The sequence below is a fragment of the Anomaloglossus baeobatrachus genome, chromosome 5 (genome assembly GCF_048569485.1).
Source record: "Anomaloglossus baeobatrachus isolate aAnoBae1 chromosome 5, aAnoBae1.hap1, whole genome shotgun sequence".
Classification (NCBI taxonomy): domain Eukaryota; kingdom Metazoa; phylum Chordata; class Amphibia; order Anura; family Aromobatidae; genus Anomaloglossus; species Anomaloglossus baeobatrachus.
In genome coordinates, this window is record NC_134357.1 from 122,422,381 (window position 1) to 122,441,813 (window position 19,433).

Consider the following 19,433-nt stretch of genomic DNA (forward strand, 5'->3'; position numbering starts at 1 on the left):
CAAGTGAATAACACTCTCCAGGATGTAGGCGTATCAATATCCAAGTCTACCATGAAGAAAAGACTGCATGAATGAAAATACTGAGGGGTCACTGCATGGAGCAAGCCACTAATAGGCCTCAACAATAAGAAGGCTAAATTGGACTTTGCTAAAAAAAATTCATAAAAAAACCAACACAGTTCTGGAAGAACATTCTTTGGACAGATGAAACTAAGATCAACCTTTGCCAGAATGATGGAAAGAAAAAGTATGGCAAAGGCATGATACAGCTCATGATCCAAAGTATTCCACATCATCTGCAAAGCACGGCAGAGGCAGTGTCATGGCTTAGGCATGCATGACTGCCAGTGACAGTGAGTCCCTAGTGTATATACACTGATGTGATACAGGACAGAAGTAGCCGGATGAATTCTGAGGTTTTCAGAGACATACTGTGTGCTCGAAACCAGCCACGTGCAACCAAACTGATTGGTTAGCATTTCATAATATAGATGGACAATGACCTAAAATAAAAAGCAAAAGCAACCCAGGAGTTTATTAAAGTAAAGAAGAGAAATATTCTTGAATTGCCGAGTCAGTCACCTGATCTCCACCTAACAGAACATGCATTTCAGTTGTTAAAGACTAAACTTCAGACAGAAAGGCCCACAAACAGACAGCAACTGAAAACTGCTGCTGTAAAGTCTCGGCAGAGCATTAAAAAAGAGGAAACACAACGTCTGGGGATGTTCAGGAGATAAAGACTTCAGGCAGTCATTGCCAACAAAGGGTTTTCAACCAAGTATTAGAAATTAACATTTTATTTCCAAATATTGAATTTTTCCTTTTACTTTTAAACCCCTGAAATGAAGAGATTGAGATAAAAATGCTTTAGTTCCTCACATTTTTATGCAATCATTTTATTCAATTCATTGAATTAAAGCTGAAAGTCTGAACTTCAACTGCATCTGCGTTGTTTTGTTTAAAATTTATTGTGGCAATTTACTGAATAAAATTTTGAAAAATGTCCCTGTGTGAGATGGTGAAAAAGCCCACATTTTTCCTGGTCAGAAATATGTACCTGTTTAAAGATGCGTATGGCAAGCCCCTGTACCTGTTTTTTCACCTCACCAGCATGGTTTGGATGTAAATATTTGCATTGCATAAAGGTAAACATTGTATTTATTGTATGTAAGTTTACTACCTGCTTACTGTCTGCAATGATGTGATAATACCAAAGATGGTGAGAGGCGATGACACCATAATCAGCATAACCATCCCACTGCTGTGTCTACTCAAACACTTGTGGCTCGAAATTAAAGAGAAAACTCTGCATGTGGACCTAGTGGAGATGGAGGAAGAAAGTTCTCAGGCTGTACTATCCAACCTAGCCTCATTTGATCTCAGTGCAGAAAGAGGAGAAAGAAGAGGAAGACAACTACCCATTCCAGTTTAATCCCGTGTGTTCAGTGTAGATTGGCTGAAGAGGAGGAGGAGAGGGAAGAGGAGGAGGAGATGGAGAGTCATCCTCCTTATGGGGATAGGGAAGTCTTGCCTGTTGACAATCTGATGCACATGGCTAACTTTATGTCCCACTGACTTTCCCATAACCTTCATGTTATATGCATTTTGCCCAAAACTGATTTCTGTTTGTTCATCCTTTTCGACCCACACTACAAGGACTTTCCATCTCTTCTTTCTACTGAGGAGAGGGTTAGTAAAATGGTTTTAATACCAAAAGACACGAATCGAACAGTTAGTACAAAAATTCCCATCTGACACAACGCTGTCAGCAGAGGTAAGAGTGTTATGATCCGGTAACTGTGGAAGATTACAAAAAACTCCCATTGGTTAAAAAACACCAAGAAACAGGAGTAGTTGGAACCTGGACTGACCGCAATCCCCTAACTATCAGACTACACAAGAAGTAGCTGTGGAGCATTCCAAAAAACCTAGACGCCACGGCACAGCCTGAGAAACTAGCTAGAATGAAATGAGGAAATCTACCTTACCTCAGAGTAGTCCCTAAAGGAGTAGATAGCACTCCACATACAAAGATTAAGGTGATATAGGAAAACACAATACTCAGATAGGAAAAATAGATTTAGCAAAGGCGAGGATCAACTAACTAGATACAAAGCAAAGGAAAGGAACCGATTGTGGTCAGCACAAAATCCCTGTAAAAAATACAAAACTCCTGATAATAAAAAATGGCCCTGGAGGTCATACGACTTCACCTCCACTATATCAGGTACTCCTGTAAATAATGGGAGAACAAAAGACCAAAAGAACACAAAATACAAAAAAGCAAATAATCAAATTAGACAGGGACCAAATCCCTTTTCCTGCAGGAGAGCTAGCACAGGGGGAACCACTATGCTCACAACACAATTGAAACAGAACTTCACCTGCAAGAAAACAGATACAAAGTAAAACAAGGAAAAACAACACCCTAAGGTGTAAACCAGGAAGCAAGGCAAAAACTGAAACTTATCTGCAGAAGTCTTGCTCGGGGATTTTGGGAAGGTCAAATCTCCTGGCCATGATTAGAGACTTAGGAATATACAATTATAACCGGCTGCCGCAGGGCAAAAAGTGCTCTCCTATATAGACCAGACTTGTCTGCAATAGGATTTCCCCAATTCCCAATTAACGCCGACAACTGTCTGAGTCACAGGCTCAGATTCAGCTCCACTACCATTCCTGCCCAACAGAGGGAGCTTCAGAACACCACCCACACAGACAACATTTCTCAACATCATAGTGTTTCAAGCAACCAGGAGAAGAGATGAGGAAGACAGACACCAGGTCAAACAGAGGCAGGGGAACACAATCAAAGGTCTGGGATAGTTTCATAAGACACTCCCAGGGCCAAGGCCCTGAAGGACGAGGTGTATGACACAGAACGGAAAACATTTTGAAGATAGTGAAGGATTACCTTGCTGACCATAACAGCGTCCTTCATGATTTCTCTGTGCATGAACTGTCCCTTTACATCTTGGAGGTACTAGCCAGTACTGCCGCTAGCATTTTGTCACAGCAGGTTTTTAGTTTCGCCAAGGGTATAATGACTGATAGGCGCATCTACCTGTCAACTGATAATGCTGACTCTTATCAAAATTAACATGGCATGTAATGGTTCAGCCAATTTAAATGTTCATTTTTTTTCCTGGTGTATTCCCATGCACCCCTTCCCACCCCAAAAAAGTTTACGCTTCATGGTTTATTCTTTTTCTTTTCCTCCTCCTCCTTCATCATATCAACAGTAGAGTTGAGCGCGGTTCGCGGTTCGAGGTTCTCCAGTTCGCGGTTCGAGTGATTTTGGGGGCTGTTCTAGATAGAACTAGAACTCGAGCTTTTTGCTAAAGCTCGATAGTTCTAGATACGTTCGAGAACGGTTCTAGCAGCAAAAAGCAGGGCTTTTTACAGCTACAGTGTGCAGGAGCCATCGCTGGCAGCCTGCCAGAAGCTGGTAACCAAGATAAACATCGGGTATCCAAGCAAAGCGCTTTGGTTAGTAACCCGATGTTTATCCTAGTTACGTGCAGGAAGCCCACACTTCCCCGCTCAGCTCGCTCAGCTTGCTCTGCCCCCTCCTGCACGCGGCATGTACACAAACATACACACACACGTCCCCAGCCATGCAGTCCACGACACTGACGTCCTCCTGGCACTCTGCACACATGGTCCCGCTCGGCTTACCTGCGGTGATGAAGTCCCGACCTCAGCGCTGTCACTGTTCTCCATGGCCGCCGCTTGTCACATCACCTTCTCTCGCTTCCGACCCGAGACTGACTAGCGGTGACGTCACGGGCCTCTCGCGATACTTGGCTGTGAAGGTGGCGGTCATTGAACTCAGTGACAGGTGCTGTCGGCAGTGCAGGAGATCAGCGCAGGTAATGTACCTCGCTGACACCAGCACTTGTCATCCCCTGCAGTGACCTGGGCTGACCCATTGATGTTAGCTCAGGTCACTGCACTGCTCTCCAAGCCAATGGGGAACATCCTGCTCTTCATTGACTGGGACAGTGTGGATCATCATGGCAACCCCTTGGATTACACCAGACCTGGATTTGTTTATCTTTCTATTAAATTGGTTAAAGAGGGAATGTATTGGGGAGTATTTTTTCAAATAAAAATGTGTTTGTCGTCTATTTTTTTTTATTACTGACTGGGTTGGTGATGTCGGGTATCTGATAGACGCCTGACCTCACCAACCGCAGGGCTTGATGCCAGGTGACATTACACATCTGGTATCAACCCCATATATTACCCCGTTTGCCACCGCACCAGAGCGCGGGATGAGCTGGGGCGAAGCACCAGGATTGGCACATCTAATGGATGCGCCACTTCTGGGGCGGCTGCGGCCTGCTATTTTTAGGCTGGGGAGAGTCCAATAACCATGGACCTCCCTAGTCTGAGAATTTCAGACCCCAGCTGTCTGCTTTACCTTGGCTGGTGATCCAATTTTGGGGGAACCCCTACGTGTTTTTTTTTTAATTATTTATTTAATTTAAAATAACAGCGTGGGGTGCCCTCAGTTTTGGATTACCAGCCAAGGTGAGGTTGCCAGCTGTGGTCTGCAGGCTGCAGCCGTCTGCTTTACCCTAGCTGGCTACAAAAATAGGGGGAACCCTACGTCATTTTTTTTTTTTTCATTTTTTTGGCTAAATACAAAGCTTAGCACCCCTTAGTGCCACATGAAAGGCACCAAAGGGTGCAAAATTACAAAATGCAGGAGAGTGGGACATTATGTGTCTTTCTGCCATTATAATGACAGAAAAGACTGATATGAAGTGCACAAGCACAAGAAAATCACCAGAGCGCTTTACGCTGTGAAAAGCAGTAGAAAATGGCACTGGAGTGAATATGTGACCGCCTCATGTAGGATGAAGCTATGAATCCTGGGTAAATTTATGCATTTACCCTCCTTCAGTTTTTTTGCAGTACACAAAAAAAACGGAAGGCACATGGATGACAAACAGATGACATACGGACCGTCTACGGAACGGAAACGGATGCCACACGGTTGCAGACCGCAAAAATGGATCGGTCGTGTTAATGTAGCCTTATTCTGATCTGCCGTTTATAAACAGCAGGCAGAAATAAGTGAATAACGCCCCCCAGCGTCAGAAAATCTCCGGGGTTTCAGGGCTAGCTGAGACCCTGGAGATCATGATTCAGGACGTTTTTTCCGGTCCCCGCTCACGTGATCACAGGTATACACCGTACACCGATGATCACGTTACAGTAAATGACAGTGCCGGTAAAAAAAATTTTATCTCCCATCTGGCATGAACAAACATGATAAATCTCCTCCCCGGTCCCCTCCGGTCTCCCGGTGTCGCCAAAGTGCCCCCCCTGATGCCCTCCCAGAAATCCAAGATGGCCGCGCGCACAGCAGCGCGCCGGCCGCATTCACCCTACTCCTCTGATTTCTGTCGCATGTGCCATGGCACATGCGACAGAAAACTCCTCCCCAGGCCCTGCCTGGTCACCGCCTATAACCCCACCGGTGTTCCCCGGTGTCCCACGGTACCTGTGCAGCGTTGATCCCCCCACGGCCCTCTCCTTCACAATAGACGCTGCCGCATGCACAGAGCGGCTGTCAGCTCAGCTTCCTGTGTTCAGACACAGTGAGTGGTGGTTATGCATCTGTAAGCTAAATGGGTGGCACGGTGGCTCAGTGGTTAGCACTGCAGTCTTGCAGTGCTGAGGTCCTGGGTTCAATTCTCACCAAGGACACTATCTGCAAGGAGTTTGTATGTTCTCCCCGTGATTGCGTGCGTTTCCTCTGGGTATTCCGGTTTCCTCCCACATTCCAAAGACATACAGCGCTATGGAATTAATAATGTTATACAAATGAATAAATTATAATTATTACTGCAATGCCCTGCTCATGAGGTAAGTAACATAATTGATCAGGAGAGCTATATACTACATTTCCAAAAGGAGGGATTTGCTTTTATAGTTTCCCTGCTGAACGACTACCAAACATGAGAGTCCGTTATACGCCACAAGAAAACACATCTAAATAGCGAGCTCTGTTGTTAAGTATTCATTCAGCTGGATAACTGGACTTAAAGGGGTATTCCATCTCCAAGATCCTATCCCCAATATATAGTAGGTGGAATAGCAATAATATCAGCAAATACCAATACTTGGAAATGTAGAATAGTTCTCCTGATTAGGCATGCCCTTACCTCATGAGCAGGGCATTGCAGCTTTGGTAGCAACCATTACGACATGGACTCTGCTGCTGTGGACCCGGGGAGAGTGAGTGCAGATTCATTGCACCCACACTCCTCACATGAAGGGTCTGCACTCCTAGAAAATGGGGGATACGTTGCCTGAGTGTCTCCCCCCCCATATTCTAGACGGTCCAGAGACGTCGTGGGACCCCTTTATTTTTTTCTTACAAGAAATTGGTGAAAGATGAAATGTTTTGGGGACTGTTTTTTCAAATAAATTTCTTTTGTCGATTTCTTTTTGCTAGTACTGACAGTTTATGATGTTGGGCATCTAATAGACGCCATGACATCACAAACTGCTGGGCTTGATGTCCGGTGACCTTACAGCTAGTATCAACCCGATTTATTACCCCGTTTGCCACTGCACCAGGGATGAGCTGGGGTGAAGCGCCAGGATTGGCGCATCTAGTGGATGCGCCACGTCTGGGGTGCCTGCGGCCTGCTATTTTTAGGCTGTGAAGGCCCAATAACTATGGACCTTCCCACCCTGAGAATACCAGACCACAGCTGTCCGCTTTACCTTGGCTGGTGATCCAATTCGGGGGGACCCTACTTTTATTGTGTAATTATTAATATTTATAAAATAATTATAAAAAAAGAGCCTGGGGGGACTTCCACATTGGATCCCCAACCACGGTAAAGCTGCCAGCTGTGGTTTTCAGGCAACAGCCATCTGCTTTGCCCTAGCTGGCTATCAAAAATGGGGGGACCCAACGTCATTTTTTTTTAACTATTTTTTAAATAGAAAAAATTAATGGGCTTCCCTGTATATTGATTGCCAACCCAGGTAACGGCAGGCAGATGGGGGTGGCAACCCATAGCTCTCTGCTTTATCTGCGCTGAGAATCAAAAATACCGTGGAGCGCTACGTCATTTTTTTTAAAGATTTATTTTTACAGCACTGTGATGTCCAGCAATCAAAATACAGGGAAGCCCATTTTGTTTTTAGTTATTTAAATAAATAATTAAAAAAAATATATATGGGCTCCCGCTGCATTTTTTGTATTGCTAGCTAAGGGTAATCCAAGCAGCTACTGGCTGCTAACCCCCACTGCTTGGTGTTACCTTCACTGGCAATGGAAAATCCAGGGAAGCATTTTTTATTTTTTTTGCCAAAAAACTACAAAAAAAGGACGTGAGCTTCGCCATATTTTTGTATGCTAGCCAGGTATAGCAGGCAGGTGCTGGAAGAGTTGGATACAGCGCCAGAAGATGGCGCTTCTATGAAAGTGCCATTTTATGTGGCGGCTGCAGACTGCAATTCGCAGCAGTGGGGCCCAGAAAGCTCAGGCCAACCTGTGCTGCGGATTCCAATCCCCAGCTGCCTAGTTGTACCTGGCTGGACACAAAAATGGGCGAAGCCTACGTCATTTGTTTTCTAATTATTTCATGAAATTCATGAAATAATAAAAAAAGGGCTTCCCTTTATTTTTGGTTCCCAGCCGGGTACAAATAGGCAACTGGGGGTTGGGGGCAGCCGTACCTGCCTGCTGTACCTGGCTAGCATACAAAAATATGGCGAAGCCCACATAATTTTTTCAGGGGGCAAAAAACTTCTGCATACAGTCCTGGATGGAGTATGCTGAGGCTTGTAGTTCTGCAGCTGCTGTCTGTCTGTATGGAGAAGAGCAGACAGCAGCTGCAGAACTACAAGGCTCAGCATACTCCATCCAGGACTGAATTTTAATTGAGATTTTTTAAAATAAAAAATCCCCAATAAACCAGCGCTGATAAGAGGTTTTTTTTATTAATATTTTATACTTTTTATTGCTATTCTTGTTTTAAACACAAATTTATTCAAAACAATTCAGACAATAGAACAAGGAAAAAGAAAGAAGAATAAACCACATATGGTAGAAATAAAAATAAAAGTAAAAATAAAGAATAAGTAATTGATAGTGCAGCAAACAGATACCAGGTGTCTTGTTGCAGTACCCCGGCCGGTAGTAGAGCAATTATTAAATCTAGTATAGTATATTAAGTGATGCTTCAAGGCATATGATATTTAATGCCAATTGAAACTATCACTGCAATATGAATTTTCAGATACCTGGAGAGTTTTTTTCAATCCATAAGCAATTGGAAGAAACAGCACTTCAGGATTGTAGTGAGGATGAGGTGCCCCAGCTCATCAAGTGTTCCAATAGGAGTTTACCTGCAGTCAAGTTCAGGCAGCAATTTCAGCGTTCCAAGTGCCTTTAAATGAATTTGAAGAAACTACACTTCAGGATTGTAGTGAGGATGAGGTAAACTCCTATTGGAACACTTGATGAGCTGGGGCACCTCATCCTCACTACAATCCTGAAGTGCAGTTTCTTCAAATTCATTTAAAGGCACTTGGAACGCTGAAATTGCTGCTTATAATTTAAGCCTCTATTAAAAACCTTTTTGCTTATGGATTGAAAAAAACTCTCCAGGTATCTGAAAATTCATATTGCAGTGATAGTTTCAATTGTCATTAAATATCATATGCCTTGAAGCATCACTTAATATACTATACTAGATTTAATAATTGCTCTACTACCGGCCAGGGTACTGCAACCAGACACCTGGTATCTGTTTGCTGCACTATCAATTACTTATTCTTTATTTTTACTTTTATTTTTAATTCTACCATATGTGGTTTATTCTTCTTTCTTTTTCCTTGTTCTATTGTGTGAATTGTTTTGAATAAATTTGTTATTGGGGATTATTGGGGATTTTTTATTTTTAAAAATCTCAATTAAAATTCATTTCTGATTCCAGGCAAATTAAAGGGGATTTTTTGCCTACAAACCTAGTTGCAGATTTAATGGTTATTGTGGTCAAGCGCTAACAATTGTCTGTAGACTACTTGGTATATCCATCCAGGACTGTATGCAGAAGTTTTTTGCCCACTAAAAAAATGACATGGGCTTCGCCATATTTTTGTATGCTAGCCAGGTACAGCAGGCAGCCACGGCCTGCCTCCAACCCCGAGTTGCCTATTTGTACCCGGCTGGGAACCAAAAATATAGGGAAGCCCGTTTTTTTTAATTATTTCACTTATTTCATGAAATAATTAAAAAACAAATGACGTGGGCTTCGCCCCATTTTTGTGTCCAGCCAGGTACAACTAGGCAGCTGGGGATTGGAATACGCAGCACAGGTTAGGCCGAGGTTTCTGGGCGCCTCTGCTGCGAATTGCAATCCGCAGCCGCCCCAGAAAATGGCGCTCTCATAGAAGCGCCATCATCTGGCGCTGTATCCAACTCTTCCAACAGCCCTGGAGCCGGGTGGCTTGTTGGGTAATCATGAGTTAATACTGACTTTGTTTTACTAGCCAGTATTAAGCCAGAGATTCTTAATGTCAGGCACGTTTGACCCGGCCATTAAGAATCTCCAATAAAGGATTAAAAAAAAACACCACACAGAGAAAAAATACTTTAATAGAAATAAATACACAGACACATTAGAGACTCCATCTTTATTACCCCTTGTCAGCCCTCCACGATCCATGGTCTTCTGTCTTTCTCGTTCAACAAATGCAGCTCTGCTCCATCACTGCTGCATGGGGGAAGACGCTGCTGCTCCCTGTGCAGCCTTCACTCAGTGAAGGCTGCACGGGAAGCAGCGTGCATTTTCACTCCGTGAGTGATCAGTGCTGCTGGCTGTCAGCGGTAACGCTGACAGACGCGTTACCATAGCAACGGTGCTTCCGGAGCCGCGGTTAGTGGTGACGTCATTGCTAACTGCGTTGCTATGGCAACGGTGATCTACGTTAATGACCGGCTGTGTCAGCTGGTCCCTAACGGAACGGGGAGTCGACCGTGTGTTAGAGCATGTCGTCGGTACACGGCGATACACAAATGTGCACCGTGTACCGGAGAGATGCACTCGCAGGTCCTACATGACGCGTCATAGTCATGTGACCAGTCTGTAGCCAATGAGATAATAGCCACGTGACTGGTCACATGGCTATTTTGACATCACGATAGGTCCTGCCTCACTGCTGGCAGTGCTGGTCACCGGGAGGATTCAGCGATCATCGGATGGAATAGCGGCAGGAGACAGAGTGCAGGAGGGATCGCGGGGACCGGTAAGTGTTATGGCAATGTTTATTAACTGTTTGTGTACATTTATCATGCATTTTTATGTGTTTGTGATTGCCTCCCATTATATCCTATAGGTTCGAGTTTGGTTCGGCGAACGTTCGACGAACCGAACTCGAACGGGACCTCCGTTCGACGAACCGAACTCGAGCCGAACCACGACCGGTTCGCTCATCTCTAATCAACAGGGTCATCAGGTGGCCTTTGCTCCAAATTTTAAATGGTCAAAAGGCGACCTTTTCTCCAAATTCATAGAGGGTGATAAGGCAGCTGTTGCTCAAATTTTTTAGAGGGTCGTTAAACTGTTCTTGCTCCATATTTTTAGAGTTTTATCGGGCAGCCCTCACTCCAAATTTTAAAGGATAAACAGGTGTCCCTCGGTCAAAATCTTTAGAGGGTCATCAGGTGATCCTTGTTATTTAAATAATTAAAAGAAATGGTGTGGCGTCCCCTCTATTTTTGATTGCCAGGCAAGGTAAAGCAAATAACTGAGCGTTGATATTATCAGGCCTGGAAGGCCCATGGTTATTTGACCCTTCCCAATCTAAAAATAGCAGCTCACATCTGACCTAAAAGACATGCATTAATTCAATTTACCAATTCTGGAGCTTTGCCCAGCTCTTCCTACTTTTGGGTTGCAGCACACAGCTGTCTGCTTTACCTGTGCTGGCTATCAAAAATAGGGGGGACCCCACATCATTTTTTGTGTATGCATTCTCTATTCACATTTGTTTGCAGGGCAATCTTCCTGCTCTGACCCTCATTTTGCTTCCTTTTCCAGCCCCATAGTCCTTACTACAACCATTTTACAGCCATTTTACAGCACCAAAGTTCAAGACTCCATTGACTTATATGGAGATCAGGGTCAGGGGTCAAGTTCGGGTCAAGTACGGGTCCTAAATAAAGATGAAAAGAAAGGCGCGGACCAGTGAAAGTTCGGCTTGGCGGGGTCAGTCAAACTTTAAATTATGATCGGTTTGGGACCCGAACCCCAATGGAAGTCACTAATTGGGCAGTTTGGTTCTTCATCCATATGCAGTCAGCCATAATCTAGCGTACGTCCGGGGGCATGTAGGATAGATTTTTTTCCATTTTTTTTGTTTGGTGCACACTACATCTGATCATGCTGTTGTTACACCCAGTGGGAGCCATTCAAATACTGACAGCAGCTCGCACCGAGCTGTGCAGTCAGCGTATCCAAATTGAACTTTATCTAACGTTTGGCTGAGCCGCCCAAACCAAACTGCCACCGATCCCCTCATCTCTATTCCACAACCAAACGTTTAACTATAGCTTGGCCGAACCTGGCAAACCTGAACATCCACGACTTTGCTTATCCCTAGTTTTGTATGTTTTATTGTCAGTCCATAAGTGGAAAAATATTCTGATGAAGTTGTTCCCAGCAGCGACCTGGGAGTCAGATATGTATTCAGGCATCTTATTCATGCTTCTCCCATTCCATTGAAGCTCTGTTTCCATCCGTTTCAGTGATTTTCCTATCCTTTTAGCGCTCCTAGTAGAGGCTTCCAGAAAAATGCTTGAGTTTTCCATTGACCTCCATTATTCTCGTTACTTGAATCGTGCCCGTTGGAGCATCTGACAGGCTTGATTCGAGTATTGAGCACTAGAGCATTTTAGTGCTCACTCATCACTAACAATTAACATTATTAAAGGGAACCTGTCTTTTCCAAAAACACAATTTACCTGCAGATGTGGTAGGATTCTTAAGGTAAATAGGATTTAAATCCTGTCTGGAAGGCATACTGTAATGGTTTACAATGTGACCAGTTTACTTTAAACACTTTATTTGGGTTTTAAGTACTTAAAAGTTTGTGAACCCTTTGGATTTTTTGCATTTATTCATAAATTTGTACTAAAATCCTATCAGCTTTCCTAAAAGTAGGTAGAGAGAACCAAATCAAGCAAATAAGTGAACCCTCCCTGTTCTGCTGCAGAGTGCAAGTCAAAACAATTTAAGGTGGTGGTCGCTTTGGGAGGGTCCCTCCTAGTCAGGGGCCGAGGGTGACTGCACCCTCTGCCCCAACAGTAGCTATGCTACAGCTTAAGGCCTCCTTCACACGTCCTTGAAAATCACGCACGTTTTTCACGGATGTGTCAAAGGTGCATATTGCCCTCCGTGTGCCGTGTTTATGGCACACATGTGTTCTCCGTGTGTTATCTGTGAGAACGGGAACTTTCTACTCACCTGTCCCTGGCGTTGCTGTCTGTGGTACTGATCTATGGTCTCCAGTCCTGCCGACTCCCCGCTGCTGCTGCTTCCGGCCCACAGTGGAGTGATATGCGATGAGCATAATGAGCGGGGGGCAGAAGCAAGTGACAGCAGCGGCAGAGACAGCAGCGCTGGAGAAGGTGAGTATAGAAATTCTTTTTATTTCCCAGACACGTGTGTTTTCTCTGGTGCATGTCACATGGATCACATCCGTGCGGTCCGTGTGCGGTCCATGTGCCACCCGTGATGCCGGAGAAAAACGGACATGTCTACGTTTGGAGCACACGGGCACACGTATGTTCCCCTCAGACACACGGTCCATGGCAAAACATGCACGTGTGCGTAGACCCATTGATTTTAATGGGTCTATGTGTGCCCGTGTCTCTGGCACATGAGGAAATGGACCAAACACATGCCGGAGACACGGACGTGTGAAGGAGGCCTAAAGCTAATGTCTTATACATGATGCCTGTGGTTGTGACAGCATGTATCAGCTGTTAGGTCTCCTGTAATGTATGCTGTACCATAGTATCACATCAAATAGTGTAATATCTTAGTGACATTCATGTTTAGTATGCTGACATTATGGTACGGCATATACTGTAGGTTTCCTCTGACATCTTTGCTTAGTGTAAGAAAATCAGTTGATAATAATAACACAAACAGTAAATTAATAATGCTGTGATATTTATAACATTATTATTCACATTAAAAGTATAATATTCAGTTTAACAAGGTGTTTGTGTTTTAGTGCTATGCCTCTAGACTTTATAGGTGACTCATTTAGAAAGTTATTGACATTGTGGCACGGTCACCATATAAAACACGCTAGTTCAGTGCTGGCAAAAATAGACGTAGTACATTTAAATGCTGCTTTAAAAAAGTCTAATGAATAACCTGAATGTAAAATCTAATGAAGCACTCATATATCCGTGTTCTACTTTTTTCTGAATTTTGGGGGGACTAGATCCAGCAATACTTTTATATCATGTAACAGGAAGAGGAAATGCCACACATTTTCTCAGTGTCTACACAAGCCAAAGATAAATGCCACCCCTAAAAATATAGCTTGGAACAGGGACATTGCAGTACACTAACACTAACAAACTTGCCTCCTCCTTAGTTTATTTTTGAACCAGGACAGCGTGAAAAAGTAATATGAGAATAGTGGGGAAGTCAGAGCTTTACTTTCATGTCGCCGCACTAACATGTTGATCGACTACGGGATTATGTGAGCTGGTTTGTGGAGCTATCGGCATTGCGTGTATCCTGAGCGTATTACAGCCCATATTACTGTGACAGTGATTACAGCAACACTATACACATATTAAATAGCTCTCATGCTTTCAGATTGTGTCCGTCCTTGTATTTGTTTGTCCCTTGCTGGGAGCTTTGTGCCATCTCAGTGCTAAGATTCATACATAAGATTCTTTACGGAGAATTGACTGCCAAATTAATGGGAACATCTGTAAAACAGCATAAAGTTCCACATAAGTGTCATTTGACAAGTTTCTAAATTTATCAGTTGAATGATCATATTCTAGTCAATATGACACAGTGCCATGGTAAAATCACAGTATCTTATGCACTACCTAAGGGGGGAAATGTCCTGCAATAACCATAAGAATTGCTACAAGGTGTGAATACTTCTTCCACCATTTTATCCAACTGAGATTGTGTGATCATTGCAGTAAGCTAAGATTTATTTAATGATATTATTTTTGTGTTATATTACTTTGATTTGTTGTAACCTGTTAATGATTTGTGAGGGTGTTTTTTGTAGCACAATTATTATTGTAAATTTTTTTTCATGTTAAAACTAGACAATTATAATTTAATATAAATAAACAATTACCTTTATTTTACTGGAAGGGAAGGTCGTCACTTTACCAATTATTAGATGCACGGATAGGTTCCCAACACTCAAAAAATATAAAAAATGGGGGGACTAAAATGATGCAATTTATTCACATGAACTGTGAACAGACGATCTTTTGACGTTTCAGTTTCATCGACCTTCATCAGATATACACATATGGTTCAGAAATTCAGCATGCTGTGCGGCATAGAAGAGCTAAATGACACCCTGGTGACGAAGCTTGCAATTAGCTCCTCTATGGAGCACAGCATGCTGATTATCTGAACTGTATGTGTATATTTGATGAAGATCGATGAAACCGAAACGTCAAGAATTAATCCGTATACATCTAAATAAACTGCATCACTCGATGCTGGATTCCCCCCATTTTTATATTTTTGTTTCACTGTTTTTATGACACCTTGACTTATCAATTACCTTGCAGGAGCCTTAATGAATTGATGAAGAAATAACCAAAAGATTTTTTAAAAGCTTGAAAACAGCAGGGAATATAATAATAAAGAATAAGCAAGAGTGATCACGGGATCATCACTGCTGGACCAGGAGGACCCACACGAGCAGTGCTGCTAAAGTGGAAAAGGATGCAAGTAGAAACCCCTATTTATTATTTATGATTCCTGACTGTTTCCCATCTTTTGATTCCCAGAAAACTCCTTTAGACATTTAACAGTGAGATTTCATTATATAGTGTGAAAGAAAACAAACTTCCCTCTATAAGCATTATCACCTTATTGGAAGTGGGTGGCCATTTGCATATTTTAAGCTCCCCTATAATTAAAAAGCAATCTATGACCCTTTCACACTTTTTCTGTATGTGCATGATGAAGGAACTGGCTCCTCTCATGTGGCAATAAAATGAGTGACCTTGCCCAGTGCCTTCATGACACCCATGCTCTTTCCCAGATGCCTACAGAGGATCTAAGGCAGCAGCACTTCATCTTCATTACCTTCATTACCTTTTGTGCCTTTATTAGCTGTGTGGGATATACAGTAGAAATAGCTTTTTAAGATCATACATTGTTTATACATATATTTGTTTACTTTCAGACAATGAAAACCTGCCCTAATCATCAGATATTTCCAATTTACCAAGGGGAATTCTAATAATTGTACCATAACTCTGTTACCATTAATTGTACCATAACTCCAATACTAGCTCTTAAGGCCCCGTTACACGCAACGGCAAATCTAACAATATGTCATCGGGGTGACGGATTTCGTGACGCACATCCGGCGTCATTAGCGACGTCGTTGCGTGTAACAGCTCCGAGCAAGTGTTAACGATCAAAAATACTCACCTAATCGTTGATCGTTGACACGTCGTTCATTTTCAAAATCTCGTTGGTCATTGTGGACGTAGGTTGTTCGTCGTTCCTGAGGCAGCACACATCGCTACGTGTGACTTCCCGGGAATGACAAACAACAGCTTACCTGCGTCCTCCGGCAACGAGGTGGGCATAACTCTCTTGCGGCTGCTCTCCGCCCCTCCAATTCTATTGGCTGCCTGCCATGTGACGTAGCTGTGACGCTGCATGAACCGCCCCTTAGAAAGGAGGCGGTTCGCCAGCCACAGCAACGTCGCTAGGAAAATAAGTCCGTGTGACGGGTCCTAACAATGTTGTGCACCACGGGCAGCGATTTGCCCGTGACGCACAACCGACGGGGGGTGGGTGCTTTCAGCAGCGATATTGCTAGCAATGTCACTGCGTGTAAAGCCCCCTTTACTAATTGATTCCTCAAAATGAATTAAACCTGGTTAATAATATTTACTGCGTGTGCAATGATAAAGATTGTGAAATAAAAAGTGGACAAGTACATGGCCTGTTTAGATCGGTGTTTTCCAAATACCAGTCCTCATCTGGTATCACTAAAATCGTGCTGATCTGAGAAATAACCGTGCCTAATCATTTATACTGCATCGTGAAAGGTATATAGAATTAATTAATAAAGACAATTCTTCAACTGCTTTTAATTTGTTCATTCTGTCTCCCAAAGTATGGCGCAGCTAATGTTTATTCTGTGCTCTATGTTGAGCGCTTACAATGGGGATTACATGTAAATCTCTGAAAAACGCGATTCAGACAAAATTCCCAACTGAAAATTCATTATAATGAGAGAGAGAGAGTCACTTTGAACTCTTGCCTAGCCTGTGGTCCAGCAGTGTCCATCTTTTTACGCATCTTTTGAGATGCACACAAAAGTGCAGTCAACAACAGTTTTGTTCACATTTGAAAAGATGAACACCACTGAACAGAGGCAAAACAGAGGCTGGAGTAACTCTGCTGGCTTATTAGGTAATGAATGCATGGAGAGTTTCCCCTGAATCACGTATTTTGGAAATGTAGATGGAAACCTCGGTGTAAGTGCTGAGCATAGAACACAGGATAAATGTGAACAGATACAAAATGTTCTGTAACCAAATTGCAAAAAAAATTCAACCCAACCCACAAAACACAAGTCCCCACTCAGGTCTATCATTTGTTAACGGAAATATTGTGGGCTTTCTTCTTACTGGTAATGTTTTGAAGAAACAATGTCAGAATCACCGGGTTTTGTTGAAGCATACCTGTCAAAGTGACACTGGTCAGAATCGAAAAAAATGGCCTGGTCAAGAAGGTGAAAACCATGCTTTGGGGAAATGGGGTGAAAGGGAATCTATCAGCAGGTTTTAGCTATGTATGCTGAAAATGGCATGCTGCAAGGGTTAAAACAGAATTCAGAGAAGCCTGTCTTGTCCAGTTTCAATCTGTGGTTTATTTTCTATGTTTCCTTAAGCAGCAGGACCCTTATCATTGCTTGTACTATAAGGCAGTCCGACACGCCCCCTCTTCTGATTGACATCTCACTGTCAATGTACAATCTCTATAGAGAGCCTGGTGTGGGCAGGAAAACTCACTCAGCTTTCCGCTAGAACACTAAAACTAAAAATTCTGATTTTGTCAGAATGGCTGCACCCAGTAATCTACGTGATACATCAATGGACTCTCTTTGCCTACATTATGAGGTAGCAAAAACTATCTGAAAGATTCCCTTGAAGTTTATAGATGTAACGTGAAAAAATTTACAGGGTATGAATACTTTTTCAAGACATTATATGTTCCATACATATGTTTATTTTAGACAAGCATATGACATTCGTTTTAAATTAATAATTAAATAAATAAATAAATAATAAAGGTCAAATACAGTTTCCTATCCTAATACTTACATTGGATCCTTGAAAAATGCATGACCTGGATGATTTGTTTTTGCACACTTTTTGACTTATAATGGGTGAGTCTGATCTGAAATATTGATCAAAGTACTGCAAACATTGATTTTTTACGTGCAGACCTTCATCCATGTGTAAAACATTCATGTGATCTACATTTACAAGCTTTAGTACTTGTGCTATCAATATGCTTTACCTGTTTTCCATACGGATTGTCTGATTGAGTCCTAAATCTAGTATTTATTATGTACTTTAGAGATACTACCTGATCCTAGGGATCAAAATGAAATATATTTTTCATGGCTGCGATAGACATATGGAATTTAATTTAGAAAATAAAACATCTTTTTCTACATTATTTATTTCACGTTTTAGCTTTATGGCCCTTTAGGCACAGTTAATGTAGAATTTTATACACCAGCAGCTATTGGATACTGGAGAGGTTTGTTTTACTCAGCTATATTTTGTGTTAATTTTTATTTTGTGAGATGTACAGGAAATGTTTGTTTTTAGGTTGATTTTTAAATGTCCGTGAAAACCACAGTTTGTAGCTGAAAGCTTATAGGTAAAGAAATGTCAGGCAAATTTCCATGTTTTAGGCTATCTAGTTTCAGGAAATATGAGGGTTTTTTCGCTGAGAATTTGTTTTTTCTCCATGATTTGTTTAGGACTGACCATGAAAAATGCATCTAAATTATACACAATTATTTCTCACGAACTTTATGTGAGTAAGCTAGCTAGTTTGTGGAGCTTGAGGAGTATCAAAGTACTAAGGAAATATGTGGAATTTATTGTGGCATGTTTGAGAAGTGTTCTGGAAGGGCTTGCTAAGAGTCTGCTCCTCATATTAGTCTTTGGAATACTTCTTAATATTTTTTCACATTTTTTTCTGATACAGAATATCCTACTTAATCCAGCTTACTGCCTAGAACAACACAGACATCCCCACAAATTCTTCCAGTGAGAAATGGGAAGAGGTCACCAAAAAGTTATAATGGTTTGAAAATTGTTTTAATCACATGTTGTTCTACAATATTATGATAACATAGTCTATCGCATATTATTTCATATTATTAGTAGTGGGTTGATTCGTGGAGGATAACATTTGAGTCAAATTTACTGAAAATTGTGATTTCACATGAATTCAAACACTTTGAGATTCAATAAAAGGGATTCTGATTCGCACAGTGTCCTCCATTGCGGTCCAGGGCACCCACACCTCTCTATGCTCTGCCGAAAGGACAGCTAAGTATCATAATGGACATATGCGGGTGTTCTTCATCTTTCCTTTCACCTTCGCACAGTACTTTGCTTTGTGAGAAGTGTGCGTGCGCAGAAGCACAAAGGAGGATACTGTGTAGATGACATAGGACGAGTCATCCACACGGAGCAGGGAACAAGGACATTGATGGCAAGAAGAAAGGAGGCACCGGTTCAAGACCAGCAATGCCCATAGGATCAGATCACCCCTTAGGTGAGTATAATAAAAGCTCTTTTTTATTTCATACAGATTGACTTGGGGACTTAAAACAAAACCAATTGAATGATTAGGTCCATAATATCAACACCCATATATATGAACGGTCACCAAAAAAGACCACAAAAACAGCAAAAAGACCTTCATATTAAATAATTATTGCACCTCTATCTGAATTAATATTCCACAAACATATTTCATTTTATAATGAGGTGCAAATTTATTCATGAATGTACAAAGTTAATACAAGGGATAATAACAAAAGAAGCACAGAGCACACAGTAGTGTTGGTGGACACATGTTAAAAACAGGGGGGCGTGCACGGGGGGTCCAATC